The sequence below is a fragment of the Stenella coeruleoalba genome, assembly GCF_951394435.1.
Source record: "Stenella coeruleoalba genome assembly, chromosome: 15".
NCBI classification, from domain to species: Eukaryota; Metazoa; Chordata; class Mammalia; order Artiodactyla; family Delphinidae; genus Stenella; species Stenella coeruleoalba.
The window spans coordinates 72,379,835-72,386,861 of NC_137161.1; positions in this window are offsets into that span (position 1 = coordinate 72,379,835).

Genomic DNA, 7,027 nt, shown 5'->3' on the forward strand with positions numbered 1-7,027 from the left:
TGAGGACAATATTGTCCATGTCCTGATGAAGGTTTTCCCCTCCTTCCCACCTGGGCAATTTGTTCTACTTCTGGATGGATGGATTGGAGTGTTGGGCACTGAAGTTTTTCACATTTTTCTGCAGTCCAGGAGTACATATTCCAGTTGACCCTTGAACACGGGTTTGAACTGCACAGGTCCACTTACACGTGGTTTTATTCCCAATAAATACTTCATACAGTACCACATGATCAATGGTTGGTTGAATCTGTGGATGTGGGACCACAGATATGGAGAGCCAACTATGGGACTTGAGCATCTGAGGATTTTGGTATCCATGGCAGGTCCTGGAATCAATACCCCAGGGTCAACTGTGTGTAAGATTCAAGCAATAGGGCTTCCCTGGTGGTGCAGTGGTTGAGAATCTGCCTGCCAATGCAGGGGACACGGGTTCGAACCCTGGTCTGGGAAGATCCCACATGCCACGGAGCAACTGGGCCCGTGAGCCACAGCTACTAAACCTGTGCGTCTGGAGCCTGTGCTGTGCTCCGCAACGAGAGAGGCCGCAATAGAGGCCCGTGCACCGTGATGAAGAGTGGCTCTCGCTTGCCGCAACTAGAGAAAGCCCTCGCACAGAAACGAAGACCCAACACAGCCAAAAATAAATTAATTAATTAATTTTAAAAATACTTTATAAAAAAGAAAGATTCAAGCAATAAAGACAGCAAAACTAGATCTCCCGTTCACGTGTCAACATACCCCAGCCCTGCACCCTTCCCAAGGTAACCACTGTCAGTCATTTGGTATTTGTGTTTACCTGCACATATATATGAACATGGATAGTAGTTAATGTTAGAAAAGATAAAAGATCTATAATTTTTAAAAAATCAGTATTGGTTTTTCTTTTATACATGGTCATTATAAAACAGTTCAAATACACAGAAATACATGAGAAAGTGCCTCATGATCCCATTCCTCAGAGATGCCACTGTTAACTGTTGGGCATATTCTTCCAGTTATTTTACTAACTGTATGCTCAAAATGTAATGAAAAAAATGGGATCCTGTGAAATGTACTATTTTACAACTGTCTTTTTACACTTAACATCATTCTTTGATGTAATCATAAAAACCAAGTGACGACTAAACTGAGCTAGAGAAGCTGGCTCCCACCCGAGCCACCCAGAATTGACTTGTTCCGAGTATACCCATCACCTTAGGAAAGATGCATCCAACACTCTCTGCTACCACCACACACGCCCAAGACTTCTAGGGAGGACTCAGGTCTACCTTGCTCCAACAAGTCAGAAACGGGTTGACCAGGAGAAACTTGGCTTGCAGACAATATTTCACCTGGCAGTCCTTGTTTTCAGCTTCTCTTGAAAAATCCAAAGATCTGTTAACATTGTACCTGCTCTCCCTATGACTGTCACTTGAGATGGGGCGTATTCTCTCCAGATTGTCACTGTCCTTTCCACTCTATTGTCTAGGAATGGGGCATTGGCATGATTCAGGGCACTTCCCTGGTCCCTGTAAGCATTTGGGTATGGAATTCTCAGTGAAATATTTTCTAGATACATATATCCAACCTCTCCTAGATCTCTCCCGCAAGTACCTCAGATCTCTGATGCTGCACACCACCCCACCCCTACTCCATTTCCACCTCTGAGAGTTTCACCAGCACCAAAGTCAGAAACCTCCCTCTGTCTGATTCCCTGTCTGCACTGCCTCTTATTCTTTCAACTGCTGTTCGCTTCATCTATCATGCCAGGCGCTGAACTAGTGACTGGGGATACAGAGGTAAACAAAACAAAAGTCCAGCTTTCCTGGAGCTTACATGCTACTGTGAGAGAGGAGCAATAAACTCATACGAGAAGAAAGAGTGAAGGGAAAGAATCCCAAGGGCTATACCTTGTTAGGGCCTATCCTCAATAACCATTGTCTTCCATTGACCCATCTCTGGTTCTGACCCTAACTTATGCAGCTCCTTAGGCAGAGGTAAAAGGACAGTCCAGAAACGACTGTCAACATTGGGGAAATACAAAACAAAACCCAAATCATTCACCATCAGGCTGCTATTTGGAAATGTGTTTCTTTGTTCTGAATGAGCTCAGCAGAGTAGCTGTGTAATCTTAAGCAGTGTGCTCATTTCTGTGCCATGGTTTCCTTATTTGCAAAATGGAGGGTTTTAAAAACAAATTTACTGATATATAATTCACATACCGTACAATTCAACCTGTCTTTTATGACTGGCTTCTTTCACTTAGCATTATGGTCTCAAGGTTCATCCCTGTCATAGCTTGCATCAGTACTTCTTTCTGTTTTATTGCCAAGTAACATTCTCCATTTTATGGATATGCCACATTGTGTTTATCCATTCTTCAGTTGATGAACATTTGGGTTGTTTCTTTTGACTATTACGAATAATGCGGCTGTGAATATCTGTGTGCAAGTTTTTGTATGAATGCATGTTTTCAATTTTCTTAGGTATATACTTTGGAGCGGAATTGCTGGGTCATATGGTGGCTCTACATTTAGTATTTTGGGGAACGGCCAAACTAGTTTCCAAAGTGGCTGAACTATTTTACATTCCCACCAACAATATATGAACCTGGAGTTTTAATGGTTTCTTCTACCATTACTGCATGAATTTGCTACGTTAGTAAGCATAAAGTTCTTAGAACTGTGTCTGGCACAGGGTACATGCTCCAAGAACGACTGCTGTCATTGCTGGTGATGCCTTTCTGATCAGAAACCGTAAAAAAGAACTTAAAAGCTTTTGCACAGCAAAGGAAACCATAAATAAAATGAAAAGACAACCCTCAGAATGGGAGAAAATATTTGAAAATGAAGCAACCGACAAGGGATTAATCTCCAAAATATGCAAGCAGCTCATGCAGCTCAATATCAAAAAAACAAATAACCCAATCAAAAAAATGGGCAGAAGACCTAAACAGACATTTCTCCAAAGACAACATACAGACGACTAAAAAGATGCTCAACATCAATAATTATTAGAGAAATGCAAATAAAAACTACAATGAGGTATCACCTCACACCGGTCAGAATTGCCATCACCCAAAAAATTACAAACAATAAATGCTGGAGAGGGTGTGGAGAAAAGGGAAACCTCCTACACTGTTGGTGGGAATGTAAATTGGTACAGCCACTATGGAGAACAGTATGGAGCTTCCTTAAAAAACTAAAACTAGGGCTACCATATGATTCAGCAATCCCACTCCTGGGCATATATCCAGAGAAAACCATAATTCAAAAAGATGCATGCACCTCAGTGTTCATCACAGCACTATTTACAATAGCTAGGACATGGAAGCAAACTAAATGTCCATCAACAGAAGAATGGATAAAGAAGATGTGGTACACATATACAATGGAATATTACTCAGCCATAAAAAAGAATGAAATAATGCTATTTTGCAGCAACATGGATGGACCTAGAGACTGTCATACTGAGTGAAGTAAGTCAGACAGAGGAAGACAAATATCGTATGATATCACTTGTATGTGGAATCTAAAAAAAGGGTCCAGATGAATGTATCTACAAAACAGAAATAGAGTTACAGATGTAGAAAACAAACTTATGGTTACCAGGGGATAAGGGGGTGGGGGGGTGTGTGGAGGGATAAGTTGGGAGATTGGGGTGGACATATACACACTACTATATCTAAAATAGATAACTAATAAGGACCTACTGTATAGCACAGGGAACTCTACTCAATACTTTGTAATGGCCTATATGGGAAAAGAATCTAAAAAAGAGTGCATATATGTATATGTATAACTGATTCACTTTGCTGTACACCTGAAACTAACACAATATTGTAAATCAACTATACTCCAATAAAAATTTAAAGAAAAAAAGAAAGAAACCTTAAGAAAGAGATTTTTAGAGATTGATGAAAGAGAATGCTTAGTTACAAGCAGTTTGCTGGGGAAGCACATCTTTCAAAATGGGCTTTGGGGTGGGAAGCATCTACCAATGAGCATAGAAGAGGGAAGGAGGGATCGGAGCCAGTGGAGAACACAGGTTTAGAGCCTTTTACATCAGATATAACGGAGTTTGAATTTGGTTTCCACCAACCAAAGCTCTGTGTCTTGGTGTAGTTGCAGCCTCTTTCCATGGTGGACAAAGAAGAAAAATGACAATCTTAGCCCACAGTTTCACTGTGATGGTTACACGGGAATAATGCATGTAAAGGGTGCCTAGCATAGAATTTAGTACACAGTGAACATTCATTCACTAAATGAGAGTGTTGTTATTGATTGTAGTTGGAAGGATTCAAAATAATTTCCCTATTTCAAGATGGGGAAATTGAAGTTCGGAGAAGTTATATGACTTACGGATTCAAGAGAAGAAAGGAGACATTCTTATGTGGAGATGTTAAAAAAATAAACTTTATTATTCAGAAATTTTAGATTTATAGAAAAATTGAAAAGATTGTACTGAGGGTTCCTGTATGTCCCCCCACTCAGTCCTCTATTAACATCTCACGTTTGTTACAATTAATGAATCAGTACTGATACTTTATTATTATTAAGTCTATACTTTTTTCAGATTTCCTTAGTTTTTATCTAATGCCCTTTGTCTGTCCCAGTGTCATCATGTCTCCTTAGGCTTCTCTTGACTGTGAGTTTTCCAGGTTTCCTTGTTTTCTTTTCTTTTTTCTTTTTTTTGGCATAATGTAGTGATTTTATTTTATTTTATTTTATTTTATTTTATTTATTTATTTACTTATTTTTGGCTGTGCTGGGTCTTCGTTGCTGTGTACGGGCTTTCTCTAGTTGTGGCGAGAGGGAGCTACTCTTTGTTGTGGTGTGTGGGCTTCTCATTGCAGTGGCTTCTCTTGTTGTGGAGCACGGGCTCTAGAGTGCAGGCTCAGTAGTTGTGGCGCACGGGCTTAGTTGCTCCGCGGCATGTGGGATCTTCCCAGACCAGGGCTTGAACCCGTGTCCCCTGCATTGGCAGGCAGATTCTTAACCCCTGCGCCACCGGGGAAGCCCCTTGTTTCCTTTTTTTTGTGTGTGTGTTTTTTAAATTAATTAATTTATTTTTGGCTGCGTTGGGTCTTCGTTGCTGCGCGCAGGCTTTCTCTAGTTGCGATGAGTGGAGGCTACTCCGCAGCGGTGCGCGGTTTTCTCATTGCGGTGGCTTCTCTTGTTGCAGAACACCGGCTCTAGGCACGCGGGCTTCAGTAGTTGTGGCTCACGGGCTCTAGAGCGCAGGCTCAGTAGTTGTGATGCACGGGCTTAGTTGCTCCGCGGCATGTGGGATCTTCCCGGACCAGGGCTCGAACCTGTGTCCCCTGCATTGGCAGGCGGATTCTTAGCCATTGCGCCACCAGGGAAATCCCAGGTTTCCTTGTTTTTGATGATCTTGACAACTTTGAGGATTACTGGTCAGGTATTTTATAAAATGTCCCTTAATTGAGATTTGTGTGTTGTTTTCCCTAGAAGTAGACTAGAGGTTATAGGTTTGGGGAGTAGGCAGAGGTAAAATGCCATTTTCATCTCATCATATCAAGGGTACATGCCTTCAAGATGATTTATCACTTTTTTTAATTTGCAATTTTTTTTTCAGGTTGTATTTATTTATTTATTGGCACCACACAGCATGCGGGATCTTAATTCCCTGACCAGGAATTGAACCCGTGCCCCCTGCAGTGGAAGCACGGAGTCCTAATGACTGGATCACCAGGGAAGGCCCAAGATGATTTATCACTGTTGATGTTAACTTTAATCACCTGGCTGAGGTAGTGCTTGTCAGATTCCACTGTAAAATTACTCTTTTCCTCCTTTCCCTATCCTACTCTTAGGAAGAAAGTCACTATGCACAGCCCAGACTACAGGAGTTGAGACATTATGCTCCACCTCCTTGAGGGCAAAAATATCTACATAAACTATTTGGAATTCTTCTGTATGGTAAGAATTTATTTATTCAATCATTTATTTATATTATATTATGATGGTTTTCTGGATATTCATTTTATACTTTAGGTTAAACACTAGTACTACTTTAATTATTACTCTCCAGTTTTCAGTTGGCTCCTGTGTCCCTTTGATGTACCCCCATCATTGTGGTTTTTTTTTTAAAATAAATTTATTTATTTATTTATGGCTGTGTTGGGTCTTCGTTTCTGTGCGAGGGCTTTCTCTAGTTGTGGCAAGCGGGGGCCACTCTTCATCGCGGTGCGCGGGCCTCTCACTGTTGTGGCCTCTCTTGCTGCGGAGCACAGGCTCCAGATGCGCAGGCTCAGTAGTTGTGGCTCACGGGCCTAGTTGCTCCGCGGCCTGTGGGATCTTCCCAGACCAGGGTTCGAACCCGTGTCCCCTGCATTGGCAGGCTGATTCTCAACCACTGCGCCACCAGGGAAGCCCCATTGTGTTTTTTGTTCTGGGTGTTTTGGGTTTTTTTAGCAGAGACTTACTTTTTATTATTATCCTTTTATGTTTTTGGATTTTTGTCTCATGTGCATGTATTATCTGCTTTTATGCCTAGGGTAATTAACATTAAAGTTTGTAGGTTATTTAAAAAGGTAGAATAAAAAGTTTTCTTCCTTCCTCTGACCCTCCTACCCTGCTCCATTTCCCCTTCCCCGGAGACATCATTTGATTTCTTGTTTGTTTCTGCAGAACAATTCCTTTTTTTCTTTCTTTTAAACAAGTGTTTACATATAGTACATGCTGTTCAGCACATTGCTGTTTTCAACTAACAATCTCTTGTGGGTTATTCCATTTCAGCACATAGAAATCCATTTCTATTTTAGTCTCTACATAGTATTCCATTGTAAGGCTATACCATAATGTATTTAACCAGTCTCCATCAATGGACATTTACGTTCTTTTTAGTGTTTTACTAGAATAAGGAGTGCTGCAGTGAATACCCACATCTTTGCATACTTGAGCAAATAAACCTGCAGGATCAGTTTCTAGACAAGGAATTGCTAAGCCAGAGTACGTGCTTTCAAGATTTAGATGCTGCTAAATTGTCCTCCACAAACCTTTCACCAATTTTCATTCTCACCAACAGT